This window comes from Eleutherodactylus coqui, chromosome 3, assembly GCF_035609145.1.
Source record: "Eleutherodactylus coqui strain aEleCoq1 chromosome 3, aEleCoq1.hap1, whole genome shotgun sequence".
NCBI classification, from domain to species: domain Eukaryota; kingdom Metazoa; phylum Chordata; class Amphibia; order Anura; family Eleutherodactylidae; genus Eleutherodactylus; species Eleutherodactylus coqui.
The window spans coordinates 90,264,685-90,282,489 of record NC_089839.1 but is presented as its reverse complement, the minus strand read 5'-3'; the positions used below and the strand labels follow the sequence as shown (position 1 = coordinate 90,282,489).

General features: G+C 45.7%; 1 pseudogene; it reads left to right on the top strand.

Annotated features, from left to right (window-relative positions):
- The first annotated feature begins 5,106 nt into the window (after positions 1–5,106).
- The window catches only part of LOC136620151 (regulator of microtubule dynamics protein 2-like), an 83,804-nt pseudogene continuing 71,105 nt past the window's right edge, over positions 5,107–17,805 (top strand).

The following is a 17,805-nucleotide window of genomic DNA, read 5'->3' as shown; positions in this document are numbered from 1 at the left end:
TTCACACTGGCTTCATTCTGCGGGTCGGTACGATTACTACCAGACCGAGTTTATAGAGATTGTTTTAATGTGCTACTTTTAGAAAAATAATTTTTGGAAGAAAATATAATTTCCTGCCGCCTTCTTCAAACAGCCAGAACTTGCTTTATTTCCATTGACATCAGTGTACGACGGCTCGTGTTTTTGCGGGACGTCCTGTACTCTCCGTTTGTACCATTTTGGAGTACATACCACTTTTTCATCGCTTTTCATTACATCTTTTTTTGGAGACTGTGAGACCAAAAAGCTCCATTGTGACGAGTATTTTTTTAATTTTTATTTTTCTGCTGACGTTCACCGTGAGGGGAGAATAATGCGTTACATTCATAGATCTCACTTTTATGGATACAGCGATTCCAAATATGTGCTTGTTGGTTTTAGCAATTTTTTTTTTAACTAGAAATATGGCTTTTTTTTAAACTTTATTTAATGCAACTTTTAAAAACTTTTTTTCATAGCTTCTCCAGTATTATGTAATACCATAGTGATACATTATACCACGATCCTGACTTAATAGGCAATCTGCAATGGCAGCTCTGGGGTTTTCAGAAGTCTTGTGGCTGCCATGGCAACCAAACCGCACCCAAGATCTCATTTCACTGGTGCCGATTGGTACCTCCGATCTCCGATTCGGTAGCAGCATATAAAGGGTTAGCAGCCGCAATCAGCAGGAGTTAAGGAGTCTCCAGCACACAAAATGCCCCCAGAGTAAGTAATGGTGCAAAAACAAATATTGCTCACCTCTCACCTTGCCTCCGAGTCAGCACTGCCGACCCGCTGAGCCAGGAAGTGTCATCGTTCGTATGGTGGTGAGTGTACTGTGCCCGCCTGCGTATCACAAGCGCACGGATACGTACAGGGGGACTCTTTTTTTTCTTTTGTTCCAAATTCCCCGCTGTGTTTCAGAGTGGGATGCATATGAAGACGCCACCCAAACGCAATGTATTGTGTATGGACAGCATTTCATACAAATGTATAGGGGTAACGCTGCATACCGGTAGTACATAGGGAAATAGAGCGTGCTGCCATCTATTTCTTGTGCGTATCGATACCCAGTGTCTACACCCACATGTGTAAGGATCAGTGAAAGTCCATTGACTCCATTCACTACGTATCGCGCAGCGTGGACAGTCATGGACATGAGCCCCGTAGACCGATAGTCCGAGTTCTCTGCATGGCTTATTCTTCTGCAAGAATCGCCCATTATTTTCTTTGGGAGCGTAAAAATAAGCACATCACAATCACATGTTCCAGCGCGGCTTGTCCAACACGGCTTCTCTGCAGTATGTGGACGAAATTTTTGCAAATCTCGTCCTCTCTGCTGGATCGGCTCAGATTTAAGATCGCTGGTTTCTGCCCCGTGTGACCCTGGCCTTATGCTGCCGGTCCTTCATGTTACTGAGAATTCTGTCTTCTCCATTAGGATATATTCTGTAATCACAAGACAACGGAAACAAATGCCAACATTACTGGACACATATTGTAAATGTAGGGCTCATCCCCACGAGCGTGACGTATCACGCAGGGAATGAAGTCCGTGAAAGTTCATTGATTGTCATTGAAGCATTCACATTGCATATATATATTGCATGAAATACAGCATGTTCTATTTCACTGCGTATCACGCGTGTACAGAACTTTTTTTCTTTGGCTTGTGTATTCAACCATGTTCATACTTGATACATTGTGTATATGCGGCGTTGGATATGCAATGCTGCTACAGAGCGTGTGTGCGTGAGATCCGTATACAGCGACTCTCTGCTGGCATCCATGGCGGGAAAACGCAGGATTCATCTAGCAGTTTCTGCATACGGTTGTGTGAATGAGGCCTTAGGCAATGATTAGGGATGTACTACCATGTTTCCCTGAAAATAAGACCCTGTCTTGTATTAATTTTGCCCCAAAAGAGCCACAGGGTCTTATTTTCGGGGAATGCTTTATTATACTTACCTAGCAGGCGCGGCTCGAGTCCCCCCGCTGGTCTCCACCGTTCCAGCAGTCTTCCGAGTAGTTCTCACCGCCAACAGAACATCGCTTGTTGGTTACGAGGTCTGTAAACCTCATCTACAGCAAGCGATGTTTTGTCGGCGCTGAGAACTGCTAGCAAGCCTGCCTGGGACTGCGGAGACCAGAGGGAGGGACCCGGATGGCGCCTGCTAGCTAAGTATTGCTTTTTTTCATGTATTCTAGCTAGGACTTATACTTTTGCTGGCAACACACTTCTCTGTTAACCTGACCTATGTCTAAACGCTGCCTACGCTTCTGGCAAAGCAAATGCTGAGGAAGGGGTGCCAAAACACTGAAGCGCGTCTCCTCAGGCTGCCTGTCCACGGGCATTTTTGCATTGCGTTCTCCGTGGCGATAATCCGGCCCCGGGAAAGCGCAGCCCTGTCCACGAGCGGAAAATCACAGCGATTCTCCGCTCGCAGGCAGCAAATGCAGTATGCTGCGCATTGCTGCGATTCTCCGCGGTGAGCCTATCTGTCAGGTAGGCTCACTGCGCAGATCCAACAGCTGGCTCCTGCTCCCCGACGGCGACTCCCTCGGCAGACCTCAGCAACGCTGGTGGACAGGCAGCCTTAAGCCGGTTTCAATAAAGCAGAGTAGTTGAGCTAATCCCCGATCCATTGTGCTTCGCTAAGATAGTCACACCTATACCCAGTTTTTTTTTACTATTGACCAACAGAATCCTTGAAGGATGGCAGGCTACATCAGCTGTGCGGACCGGTCGGCGCCTGTAAGATGCGCTACGCTATTTGCCTAGCGCGGCCTTCCTAAGTTTTGACTCAATTACTCAGTGGCACGCTGACGTGGAATGCGTTAGTTGCTACATTTATAAGTTGATGTCTTGTAGATTTAAAATCCGCCCCGCAGGTCAATTTAAACTGTAGTTTTTTCTCCACATAGCTACGCTATTTACTTAGTGCGGCCGTGCTGCACAGATAGTGTAGTGCTGAGTCAAGTTGAGTTGTGACTCAGTTACTCAGTGGCATGCTGCGCCATTTGCCTGGTGGACTTGTGCCGGATGGTCAGTAGTACCTGTGGACGCATTGTTGGCAATGAGACTAGTGCTGCGCAGCCAACGTTTGCTATATAGCCCTGCGACCTCACACTCTCAAGCCGGTTTCACATGACCTTTTTCCTATTGTGGAATCCGTAGTCGGCGTCCACGCGGAGGATGCACAGCAAATAGCACGCATTGAAAGATACATACGTTCGTTTTTTTTTTTTCTTTCACACTCGCGGATATGAATTGAAAAAGTCGCAGAATGTTCTATTTGCTGGGGACTTCCTCCATTGAAGTCAATAGAGGTCATCTGACGTGCAGCCCATCCGCAATGTCTGACGGTGCGGGAAATACAAGTATTTTAAAAAACAAAAATCTGTACTGCGCATGACGGCCTGCGAGCCTCCGCGGTCACCTGCATTACAGATTTTACAGGAACACAGGGTCGCCGGCCAGATTCCGCTGCGGTATCGGGATGTGGGACCTGAAGTGGTCATGTGCAGCCGGCCATACTGACGACAATGGAGTTGCGGTATAACTCACAAGTAGCTGCGACCCGTATATTGCAAGAAATCCAACCTCGGTGGGGTTTTTGAAATCTGTAGGTTGTGGCAACTAGCGCGACCCCATTGATTTAATTGAAAATGCAACTTCACAGGGCTGCACAGCGATCTTTGGTCACATGACCCATGTCATGGCGAAATACTCCATGGAGTTCCAGCCTTAGAGCTCATGTCCATAACTGTGTTCTCACTGCGGAGACCCGCAGCGTTTTATGCCTACAGCCATGGGTCCTTTGGCCAGATTCACATGAATATATCTGCACAGCATATCACAGCGGGGGGAAATCATGTGACTGTACGCTGCGATCGCAAAAATTACATTAATATGCACCAATATGCCCATAAAAGCACATCACTTACAGCGCAAATGTGTTGCACTTAGTCAAGCGTTTTTGGGCATGCGCTCGTATAAAGGGTCCCTGAAACACGCACGCTTATATACGCAATACCTATCACACAAACAAGGAGGCCGTGCTCTGTGCCTGCATCATTTAGGCTGCTGTCACATCTGCGTTGTGGTTCCGTTTTCCTACTCCATTCCAGGAGCAGGAAAGGATTCCCGTGGCTGAACGGGTACGGCTTATGATGAAACCGAACATCCATTCTGTAATCATCATCCTCTGTACAGCGCCGGTGCTCCAAACGGCACATTCGCAGCAGAGGAGAAAATCGGCGGAGAGGTACGCTGGGTCACCGACAGGGCACCGGGTCGAACTCCGCTGTGGGAATCCCGTATGCTGGGTCCGACCCGACCGTGTGCAGACGGCTGGGAGACACTTTGAGTTTCATAATAGACTGTTACAATGTTATGGGATCATAGTACAGTAAGTTTATATTATAAGGAGGGCAGCAAGGAGGAAGAAAGTTGTCATATACTTTCTTATGCCTTGTGTCCACTTGCACGGATACCAATGCTGAATCCCGCAGGGGTATCCGTGCGTGCCCGCGTACATGGAAAGGGAAAGACAGTTTATTACCTCTCCAGGTCCAGCGCAGGTCTCCACTGAGCCGGCCAGATCTTCATTCTTCAGCACGGCGGATGCGTCCGGGGGCGTTGGGCGACACGCCCGGCACATGCGCAGTTCTTTCTCTTCTGTTTTTGAATCTCCTGCTTTCCCGCGTAACTTTAAAGGCTAATTACAATGAAGCCTCTGTATTTGGCCTTCAGTCATTCACCACCTAATATTCTTCCGCTTTGTTCCACATGTAATTGCTTTACAATATACGTATTTTATGTACATGTCGTAGGCTTCTGTCTGATTGGTTACTGAACAACTCTTTCCATTTGGCAGGCGGACAGATATCATGGACCTTCAGAGGGGACTTTGGAGCTTCTAAAAAGTGAGATGTTTCCTAGAAGCTGGACTCGTGGTCATTCTGCAACCATCACTTTCTTGATGGCCGCCTTCACTAGCAGAATGCTGTCAGAGACATCTGTACCATAAATCTAGCCGAGGAAGAATGTAGCCTTTTCCGTATTGAACTTCTGTAATTCCCTGCTTGCTGATCGGTCATCACAGAAGGTCTCAGCAGTGTTGGTTCAGCACTTGTTCTGCTGACATCAGTAATATTGTCCCATCCGAGAACAGACATTTGCTTTTGGGATTCCTTACAGGAGCTGCAGGAGTTAGCATTGCCTTGTGCTGGAGAAGATATGGCAAACATGGCTACATTCTCCACTGGCCCGAGACTTGGTCATTTGGTACAGCTAACCAAGTTCAGGACAACCAAGGTGCTGTTATGGTCCTTCCGAAACTAGAAGAACAGATTAAGGATGAGCTCAGAGGCAAGAATGATGGGAAGAAGGTTAGTCTGCAGCACCGAAGTCTTTAAAGAAAGAAAAGTGAGACCACAAAGGCATCGGGTGATTATCCTAGTTCTGAGGATGCACAAAGCGAAGGGGGTAAGTGTGAAATACAGTAAATGCCGTAATATGTAATTTTCTTGCGTTCATGCTATTTTGTGTTCTCAGATTATAGATGTGCTGTCCGCTTCCTACTGCATATAATCCATACAATCTGCACATACAGATTATGGCAGTGCTGGCCAGTTACTACGTAATCCTCAAAACTGCATATACAGATTATGGCAGTGCTGGCCAGTTACTACGTAATCCACAAAACTGCATATACAGATTATGGCAGTGCTGGCCATTTACTACATAATCCTCAAAACTGCATATACAGATTATGGCAGTGCTGGCCAGTTACTACGTAATCCACAAAACTGCATATACAGATTATGGCAGTGCTGGCCAGTTCCTACATAATCCTCAAAACTGCATATACAGATTATGGCAGTGCTGGCCAGTTACTACGTAATCCACAAAACTGCATATACAGATTATGGCAGTGCTGGCCATTTACTACATAATCCTCAAAACTGCATATACAGATTATGGCAGTGCTGGCCAGTTACTACGTAATCCACAAAACTGCATATACAGATTATGGCAGTGCTGGCCAGTTACTACATAATCCTCAAAACTGCATATACAGATTATGGCAGCGCTGGCCAGTTACTACATAATCCTCAAAACTGCATATACAGATTATGGCAGCGCTGGCCAGTTACTACGTAATCCACAAAACTGTAAATACAGATGCAGGCAGGGGGCAATGCAGAATAACAGGCCAACACTGATTGGCTGAGTCTCAGCGAACCAACGCTATGTTTCATCTCTGCATTGCTTAGCGCCACAACAGCGTAAAGCACACCATTCCACCCCTAGTGGTTCCACCCCTTGTAGCCTGTCCTGCCTGACTTCACGATTCCAATTAGAATCAGAATTGTGCTTCACCAAAATGGTGAATTAAAGGGGCTTTCCAGGCGAAAACTATTGGTGACCTTTTCTTAGGACAGATCAATAGTTAATCCGCTTCAGCCCTGCCACTTAGGATCACTGATCGCCAGGACCGTTGCACTGACTTTTTCATCAGGGTCACGATAGGAAGTACCAAAGTCGTCTTCTCTCCTATTGAAATCACTGGGAGTGCTGCCTCCTGTTACACTTCCAGAACTTCTGCCTCCTACATTGGATTCAGAATGATGGGAGTGAAGCCCACTATAACACTTCCTGTGCCGATGGCTATGTCCGGACTGCCATACTTATAGGGGACCGGATGATCAGCTGATCGCCAGGGATCTTGAGCAACAGGTTCACAGCATTTAATTATAGTGAGGATAGGTCATCAATAGTTTTTACCTGGACAACCCATTTAATTAAATTCAAATGTGATTAATCGCCCGGCCCTATCTGTAGATATAGCTTATACCAATGAATGTTTTAAGGCTTTTCTTAAAATCCTACTGTATAGATTTCATTTACTATATACCATACAGTTTTCTTTTTTGCTTTCTTTCTGTCTGCCCATGAAAGATATGTCAGAAGAACTCTGTAATACTATATACTACATATCCAAGTGACTTAAAGGGATCCTGTCATCAGGTTCATGCTTGCCGAACCGCAGGTAGCGTGAACCCCGGGAAGCCTGCTGCAGCCGTGAGTGTTTTATACTGAAACGCTAAAACTCACAGCGACAGTATACTACTTTTATCTTATTAAGCCCAAATCACCGAAAAATAATCTAAAAACTAACCTTTATTAAATATTTGTTTAACAGAATGAATGGACAGACTCCAAGATGTAGCTGTAAGGGGAGACCCTGGTCTATGGCTGGCCACCAAAGGGTTACACACCTTACAACCTATTCACCTATAGCTGTATAGGGACGGAGAACCTACAAATCCATGGATGATGCATCGGTATAATATTGTAGCTCCGTGGCGCTGTACCAGGGATGCCAGGGAATAGGAAGGCACTTGGTGTATAAATCTAAGAGCCTTTTGTTTTGTTGGTCCTCCGAGGGGATTGTCTGTATACTCTGCCTGGATTATTGTAGTATACAGCGCACTATTTGCTGCGGACGCCAACAATAAATGCAGCGCTGACTTATGGATCCATTCTATCCTGTAATAAACCACGTTCTCAGTTACTTTCTTTGGTGTTTTAACCCCATTTCCTTATACCCGCTCCTCTCTTTTATCCTGCGTTATTCCCAGCAGGAGGAATAAAAGAAGGTAAACCCTTGTATGCCAGGGGGAGATTTACACCAATGATGGACATATAGTGGCAGCATAATGACAGGCGCGCTATTTGGCATTAATACCGCACACAATGTCATTTCACTAAGACAAATCGTCTGCTCAGTTTCTAATAAATAAATAGAGTCGCACATGGGGATCAGCACTGGACATCCCCCTTCCCTTCTCCCCATATAGTGTGAGATCCCTGATTGTGGAGGGCGTTTGTTCGCCCCGTTACTCCACATGGGGATCAGCACTGGACATCCCCCTTCCCGTCTCCCCATATATCGTAAGATTCCTGATTGTGGAGGCCATCTGTTCGCCCCGTTATTCCACATGGGGATCAGCACTGGACATCCCCCTTCTCTTCTCCCCCGATAGCGTGAGATCCCTGATTGTGTGGGGTATCTGTCCGCCCTCTTACTCCACATGGGGATCAGCACTGGACATCCCCCTTCCCTTCTCTCCATATAGCGTGAGATCCCTGATTGTGGAGGGCGTCTGTTCGCCCCGTTACTCCACATGGGGATCAGCACAGGACAGCTCCCCTCGGCCGTTCTATATATTGTGCCTCCGCTCTTACTGGGGTCTCCGTGCCCCTTAACTCTTCAGTCTCTGAAGCCACAACTAGTAAGCTGGCTTCTACTAGGGATTAACCCCTTCTCAGTCCCCATAAAGTGCTGGCTATATTTGCCTCAATTAAGGGAGATTCATGACTGCCTATATAAGTGCAATCCATGTCTGTGGAGATCTACATAATTGTACAGGGATCTTGTGAGAGGAAATCACCTTAAAGGGACGGTCATTGTTAATATATAGTGGCCCAAAGAAGACGGTGTACATATAGTACCTAAAGACATCTGGTCTGGCTAACATTCGCGTCATATGACTTCTGCATTCAAACCCCAGCTTGAATAGGTGGCTTATTCATTACCCAAACGCTTATTTCAAATCAAGGCATAGCTGCGCCGATGCGGTGACCAGAAATCTAGATGAGGTAGTCGGCACGTTATCTGCAGCTAGCCCAGTGTAGCCGGCGGCCTGATACCATCTATCATGCGGCTACATCGGTGCCCACTAAGCTCTAGGACAGCGCTGCTCCTCAGCATTGGGAGAGATAGCTAGGGTTTCTCCCATTGATACGGACCATTTACATCGGGTATTAACCCTTTCCTCCCCACTCCTCTATCGGAAGCTGGGGAGAATGCTAGTATTTGGTAAATACTAAATGGCGCGCCTGTCGTTCTGGTGTCTCTGTGTACCCCAAACTTTGGAAACCTATTACTGGGATATTGAGCACAGACACCAGTGGTTAACCCCTTCCTCTCTACTCATTTATCAGAAGCTGAGGAGACAAATAATTTCAGAAAAAACGACAGTGCACGCAGAATAAACGCTAAAATGGCGTGCCTGTCGTTCTGCTGTCTCCATGTTAACCCCTTCCTCTCTATTAATTTATTAGAAACTGAGGAGGCGATTTGTCTTAGTGAAATGACATTGTGCGCGGTATAAACGCCAAATAGCGCACCTGTCATTATGCTGCCACTATATGTCCATCATTGGTGTAAATCTCCCCCTGGCATACAAGGGTTTACCTTCTTTTATTCCTCCTGCTGGGAATAACGCAGGATAAAAGAGAGGAGCGGGTATAAGGAAATGGGGTTAAACACCAAAGAAAATAGCTGAGAACGTGGCTTATTACAGGATAGAATGGATCCATAAGTCAGCGCTGCATTTATTGTTGGCGTCCGCAGCAAATAGTGCGCTGTATACTACAATAATCCAGGCAGAGTATACAGACAATCCCCTCGGAGGACCAACAAAACAAAAGGCTGTTAGATTTATACACCACGTGCCTTCCTATTCCCTGGCATCCCTGGTACAGCGCCGCGGAGCTACAATGTTATACCGATGCATCATCCATGGATTTGTAGGTTCTCCGGCCCTATACAGCTATAAGGGAATAGGTTGTAAGGTGTGTAACCCTTTGGTGGCCAGCCATAGACCCGGGTCTACCCTTATGTCTACATCTATGAGTCTGTCCATTCATTCTGTTAAACACAAATTTAATAAAATTTAGTTTTAAGATTATTTTTAGGTGATTTGGGCTTAATGAGATAAAAGAAGTATACTGTCACTCTATTTCGGTGATTTATACTGAAACACTGTATCTTTTCAGAATAAATATACTATAAATAGAGATGAGCGAGTATACTCGGTAAAGGCAATTGCTCGAGCGAGCATTGCCTTTACCAAGTATCTGCCTTCTCGAGATGAAACGTTCGAGTCCCGCCGGCGGGCAGGGAGCTGCGGGGGAGAACGGGGCGAAATGGAGGGGAGATCTCTCTCTCCCTCTCTCCCCCTCGTTCCCTCCTGATGACAGCCGCTACTCACCGCTCCCCCGCGCCGGCACCCGAACGTTTCATCTCGAGCGGGCAGGTACTCTGCAAAGGCAATGCTCGCTCGAGCAATTGCCTTTACTGAGTATACTCGCTCATCTCTAACTATAAAGTTTGACGTGGCACTGAGTCCGAGTCACGGGGGTGGGCCGCACCGGACCCTCACTGCCCGCTGCATAATAGATATAATTACAAGATGTGCCAGATTATCAGGAGGAAAGACATTATTTGTAGAGTTTCTCCAGTCTGGATAATAGAGGAGGGTCTGAGGGTCCTGAGCAGAACCACCTACTATTATCTTCGGGTCACATGGTGGAATCCGATGCGGACGTTTCCATTTTTAAAAACTGCAGGAGTAACCTGCGGCCAAGTCACATGTTTCTGCCGCTTATTTACTGCACAGACAGCTCCCCTAAAACCATGGCAGAAATCCACAGTTTCTCTGCCGTGGATCCGCACACGGATTTAGCCGCATCAAAGAGCAAAATCGGCGGAATTTTCCTTGCTAACATGCGTGAAATGACCTGACGCTACTTCACACAGATACGTGGATTATGTCCATTGACATGGCTAAATCTGCTTGTAAACCTGCGGCAGAAACATGCAGCTCAGCCACAGATTTCTCCTGCGGTTTTTAGAAGTGGAAGATTCCGCATCAGATTCCGCCACGGGACCCTCATGAATCCGTGATACTGCGTTTAAAAAAGTCTCTGGGATATTTCTTGGCATTTTGGGTCAGGATGAGTATCATTTCTCCATAAGGAGAGCACCTAGAAGGCAAGGAAGGAGACTTATAAGGCCATCCATGCTCCTCTGGGAAATATGCAAGTAGGGAAGATGGAACAATACCCCTGCAGCGCCACCTATTGGAGGGCAGTTTTCCTGCAAGTCAATGTCAGACTTTTTAGACAAGCCTTCCATCTTCCTATTTGCATATGGCATTGTGTAAATGCTTTCGTTAAAGGGTCATTTCAGATATGCATACTGCCATCTCTACAATGAGAAGTTTATAAGTAATGAGTAGACGCACAGCTGGAAGATCAGATGCTGTTACTGATGCAGTTGTGCCATCCTAGAAGCCGTTCCTGCACCCACTATTGCCCCCCTTAGGTTAGGTTCACAAAGGACTGAAATCTCATGGAGCGACCACACGGAAATATCGCCAGATTTCTGCAGGAAAAATGAATCTTCACACTTTTGCAGTGTCTTCGCCGCCTGCATTCCGCTGCAGCCATCTCTCCCCATAGAGAGTAGAGAGGCTGCAGCGGAAACAGTGAAAGAATCGACATGTCGCATCTTTTAATTCTGAGTCACTGCGGAAGTATTGCAGGACAGACGGCTTTCATTGACTGCAATGGAAACCGTCCGTGAGATTTTTCGCATAGAATAAAACATGCTGCACTTCTCCTCTGCGAGCGGAAAATCGCAGTTGATTTCCTCTCGTGGGCAGGGGAGAATCATTTAACACTTCATGTCTATGGACGGACATTGCTGCGGAATTCGCGGTGGGTGTCTGACCGTGAATTCCGCAGCGATAATCCGTCCCTGGGCATTTGGCCTAAATAAGACATCCAATGGAAATAAAGACACCGACACAAAGATTTATGGAGAAGGAACATTTTATTTCTAGTTGTAGGAAATGGTAGATTTTATTATGGGGAATGTTGAGGCGGAATTGATCCAGAGGAAGGCGAAAACCCTTTGATAGGAAAAAGCCAATTATCCTTGTATAAAGGGGAAAAATTCCTTCCTGACCCCAAATATGGCGATCAGAGCAAGTCCCAAGATCAAAGCCGAAATCTGACCTGACTTTCTAAAATGTATTATTGTTTCCATAAATGTATATAAATCTGTTACCATTTATTGTTTGTGTGAGATATAAAGTGTATTGGACTAAAGCTGTTTATAGACTGTGTTGATCCTGAGGAAGGCGAAAACCCCCTTCAGGAAAGAGCCAATTATCCTGTTTTAAGGGGGGAAAATTCCTTCCTGACCCCAAATATGGCGACCAGAATAAATTCCAGGATCAACGCCAGCCGCTCACCTCCCTAGTGTATGTGATGTCAGCTAAAGATTGTGCTTGTTTATGTTATGTTATTTATGTGGCTGATTCCTTATAAATAAGACCTAACCCTATTTAAGGCTGTGAGTTGATCCAGAGGAAGGCAAAAACCTCCTTGAGGTATGAGCCAATTGTCCTCAAGTTGGAAAAATTCCTTCCTGACCCCAAATATGGCGATCAGAGCAAGTCCCTGGATCAAAGCCGACATCTACACCTATCTGTGTGTATACTTGTGTCTATGTATGTGTTAGTGTCTACACTAGTGTCTAACCTTCATGTATGTGGTGCGTGCTACTTACGTGGCCTGTGCCGAGGTCTTACTAGTAACCAGGAGTTCAGGGATAATAGTCACTCGGGCTATTGTTCCTGAACTCGCCAGTTACCAATCAAGCACAGGCTGCTCCTGGGGGCGTTGAGGGTCTTCAGGAGAGGATGATGTCCGATGTCAGCTGGAGGATGTCGGGGTTCAGGGTTACATGATGGTAATGCAGGATGCAGTTGGTGGAGAGAGGATGTTGTTGGTAAGCCGGGGTCTTCTACAGCAGCAGAGTCGTGGGTTAAGCAGATAGTTGGCACGGGTTGAGCCTACAAGACATAAGACAGAATTGTCAATTTTACCAGCAGTGGATATAAACCAGTGAACTAATGTAACATGATGGCTTGTATCAGGATATGCTTTGTATCTGATCTAAAGAAAAGATACTTTATATATTAATCTTTCTATAGTATGTGAGGTTCTGCTACAGTGTATGGATATAATGGTAGATGTCCTGTGTGTATAGGTGTATATAGGTGTACAGATATGAATGTGTAGGTGTATATAGGTGTACAGATATGAATATGTAGGTGTATATAGGTGTACAGATATGAATATGTAGGTGTATATAGGTGTACGGATATGAATGTGTAGGTGTATATAGGTGTACAGATGGGTATGTGTAGGTGTATATAGAAGATACTTACCAGATGGTCGTGGCTTCCTTCACAATCGGATTCTTCTCGTCATCCTAAGAAGAAGCAGAGACATAGTAATTACAGGAGCAATAATAATGTAGCCGAGGAGGGAGAAGTCTGCGGACCAGACATGGTGACATGAAGCAGGGTTACTATATGACCTCCTGTGCTGTCTGACACTAGAGGAACAATGATGGTGAACACAGAGGTCTGCCTGAAGAACATCATCCCTAGAGGAGGAAGATCTTACCGGGTCCAGCTTGGTGAAGTGTACGAGAATCCGTCCACGGGGTGAAGGGGTGTCCCATCCTCCGGCCATGGCAGGTCTCTGTTTCTCGGAACTCTGCTGAAGGGCTTGAATGGCGGCTCTGCCCTTCTCAGTTCCAGCTCCTCCCAATTTACGGTGTTGAAGAATCGGTGACCTCTGATGTTCTTGTGGACACCCAGCCTCTTCTTAGGCTTCTTTCGCAGCAGTCTCTTCACAAGATGCTTTACGTCCGCATCAAGCCAAGATGGGAATTTTGGCTTCTTTCTTTTGATGGACTTGATGATCTTTCTCTTGGAGGAGCCGTGGTAGAAAGGGGACTGTCCTGTCGCCATCCAGGATACGACAATCCCCAGGCTCCACCAGTCGACTGCTGCGTCGTAGTCCTTTTTGCGAAGCACCTCTGGGGCCATGAATCGATATGTGCCCGTCACCCCGCTGATCTTCTTAGACGGGACAACGCCGTCTTGGGCCAGCCCCAGGTCAATCAGGCGGATGTGTCCATCTCCGTCCAGCATGATGTTCGCCGGCTTTATGTCACTGCAAAGAAAAAAGAGAAATGTTAGTCTGTTCAGTGATACAGAAGACTTGGGAATGTACCGCAGCCAAACCAGTCCTAATTCAGAACTCTGGGAAAGCTGGGTACATTATCTCCACCAATGTAACGGGGAGATGTGGGAAAGTTGTGCTTACCGATGGATGATGTATCGTCGGTGCAGGAACTGGAGGCCGCAAGCAATCTCCGCTGTGTAGAATCTGAGAGAAGAGTGTAGTATCAATGACATGACATCAGTCCCCCGACATCATGTCACCATCATAGTGTCCCCACCAGAAGAGGTGCTGTTTATGGCAGCCTGTATGTCCTCCACTCTTCTATACCTGTCATGTCGCCCTCAGTATCCCCCCCCCCCCCACACACCCGACTCCTGATTAGTCATTTACTCACCTCACATGGTTGATGTCCAAGCTGCCGCACATTCTGATCATTGCTGCCAGGCTTCCTCCGGACAGATACTCCGTGATGAAGTAGGCCCGGTCTGCTGACTGCTGTGCGGCGTACAGATGGCAGATGAAGGGGCAGTCTTGGGCCTTTAGGAGTATCCGCCGCTCTCTCCTTATGACGTCCGCCTTGCTCTTTTCTCTGTCGACAACCTTGATGGCCATAAAGGTGTTCCTTCCGGGGAAAGATGCCAGGACCACCTCAAGAAAGCAGATAGGAAATTATCACTGACAGCGGCCAGAGGGGAAAGTCATATACATTTATTACATAGGGGATTTATCACTAGGCCGCCTTCACACGGCCAAGAAGAGCGCGCAAGATTTGTACTCTGCGAGACGCACAAATAAGAACCCCATTCCTTTGAATGGAATCATATATCATGACTGTTTTTCTCTTTTTTTCCAGCATCTTGATGCTGGAAAAAAAACAACTTGCAGCATGTTCTCTCTGCACGTTCCTCGGACGCATCGCCCGTTGTTTTTTTTTTTTTTAGAATGAATGTGTATAAGTCAATCAATTAATAGATGAATAAATCTGCCCCCCCCCCAAAAAAAGTCCCCACATTTATAAGAGTTCGCTGTCCATTGAGCATAAAGAGCTTATAAATTCATATATATACAAACAATAAATAATCGCTATTTCCAAGCACATAATATAAATAATACAATGAAGCATAAACAGTAATAAATCTTGTATTTGCTGATAAAACAGTAGATCCTTTCCATCAGGGGTTACTGACTCTTATTACCGCCAGCGTCATCCCATTATAAACACCCGCACTCATGCCAGGGCATGAAGGGGCGTGCAGAGAGCCGTCCCCCGAAGGACACCGAAACGTCCCGCTGTCCAGCAGCGAGGTCACGGAGTGCAGGGAAAGTTTAGCGCCACAGTTGCCTAGCAACAAACCACCAAGAATTATAATAAGAATGCGATCTAGAAATAAGCCTTGTGATTATAACGGCTCAATCATCACCAGTCCCAGAAATATGGAAATGTGCAGAGAATTCCCCCTGATTGTGGTAACGCCGTCCCTACCTGCCAGTTGTCCCATATAGAAGTATCCTAAGCCTCTCCTGTGGGTTACATGGCTGATAACAGGGAACAATAGTCTGCACAGGTAATGGAAGTAGTGAAAATAACAGTCATATAACTTACCTCGCTGAAGCTTCCTCTGCCCAAGATCTGAAGGGCGGTGAAGCGATTGATGTTAAATCCGCGGTCTGATGGTAGAGGGTCCTGGCTGGTGCCCGGTCTTGGCTCCTCCTCCTCTCCGCTCCTCCTCCTCTTTATCTCCGTGAGTCCGCTCACGCACTCCTCTTCTCTCTTACGCTTTTCGGCATCTCTATGTCCATTGGACGACATTTTTCTCAATCCAATAGTCTTCGATCCAACCGCTGCCGTCGTCAGTTGAAAGGAAATGGCAGTTGGCCGAGTGGAGGTCAAAGGTCAGTGAAGCTGCCAGTACTTTGCTTGCCAGTACTCTTCTCTGCCATATACACAGTGATGTGGGCACCTTGAGTGATGGTCTAGTGCCCAAAGAAATGGAGAAATTCATGGCTGGTTCTTCTAGGGCCACATTATTAGTAGATGGGGCAAGGATGGCACTTCATGTCTGGGTTGGCAGTGGTGCCCATAGTTTATCAGAAATTTCTGGAGTTTTAGAAAACTTACAGTTGTGTGGACATTGAAACAAACCCGCTGGAGGGATAAACCATAAATTGTACTAATGAGAGGAATAATAAAGCCTTGTGAGGGTCATTTTCTGCTGCAGTCAATAAGTGTCCATCATCCAGATACATGGCGTGTATTTCCATAGGTTACAATGGGCAGCGCCCTCGCCAGTGCAGATCTGGGTGTAGCGGGCGGAGATGCTTTTATGGAGGTTATCCCCTTAGAGACCAAGCTTTTTTTTTTTTTTTTTTTCGTTTTTCCATTTTTTTGTTTTTTCCTCCTTTCTTTTAAAGCATTGTAACCCCTTTATATATCCCTCGCCGTCGCTATATGAGGGCTTGTGAGGGCGAGACAAGTTTTATTCTTCAATGGTATTATTTAAATTACCATATAATGCACTGAAAAAGTGAAATTCCGCCATCTTTCAGTGCGTCCTGTTACAAACTGGTACAATAATGACATAACGTTATTCTGTAGGTCGGTACGACTACTACCATACCAAACTTTATAGAGTTTTTTTTTGCTGAACTACTTGTATTTTTTTCAAAGACATTTAATTTTTATAAATTATTTTCTGCCGCCATCTTCTGTGCGCAATAGCTTTTTTTATTTTTCTGTTGACACAGTTGTACGAGGCCTCATTTCTTGCGGGACGTCCTGTAGTTTACGTTGCTGATATTTTGTAATACATAAGACTTTTTGATCGCTTTTTATTGCAGTGTGAACAAAAATGCGAATTTCTGGTGTTCTTTATTTTTTTTCTGCCGACTTTCACCATGCGGCGTTAATAATGTGATACTTTGGTAGGTTGAACTTTTACAGACATGGCGATACCAAATATGTATTTTTGCTTTTATTATTTATATATTTTTTTATTATAAATATGGTTGAAGGTTGTTGTTTTTTTTAACTTTTATTACTTTGTTTTTCATAATTTAGTAAACTTAATTGATCTTATTTTTCATTTTTTCTTTTAGCCTCCATAGGGAACAAGAACCTACAATGCTTTGATCGCTCCTGCAGTATGATGTGATGCCACAGGAGGTCAAACATAAGTGAATGGTTTCAGTGTTTACAGCCTTGGGGATCCATCTTCCATCCTTATTATAGGTTATTTCCTGTTTCCCTGTATTACATCCCTCAGTACTAGTGATGGTTGTCGCAGTCATGTAGCCGTCACTCATCTTCATAGTAACCATTATAATAAACATTGTAGAGAATGATACATTGTAATTTCCTATTATGTTCTTGCAGATTCATCACTGCTCAGACTGACCCAGAAGCAGAATCAGAGGATGAGCCTGGAGTGGGAATTGTCAAAGCCGAAAGGGCTAAAATCCTCAAAGAAGAAGCTGAACTTCATCCTCTGCTGCAGCAAGCGGATAGCAGCCACAAAGGCTCCGAGTCCGATAAACATGACGGCTTCAGAGTGTTACTGAACAAGCAGGAAAAGGTACTGAAAGAACTGCCTTCCTGTGGGCCTAATACATATACTGTACGGGGGGCTGTCAGTTGCTCGGGGTGCGTGAACAGGCTTTCTCTAAGGGTACGGGCGCACCTAGCAGAATTGGGGTGGATATTCTGCAATGAAAAATATACACCAAAAGCTGCTTCCAAATGTGGATTATTGGTGTGGATTTAGATGCTGAGTTTACCATAGAGCCGCAGCAGACTTCACATCTTCCATTGAGAGGGTGAAATCGTCTGCAGGTCCGAAGGCAAAAATGGCACCAAAATGTGCACCAAATGCTCTACTGAT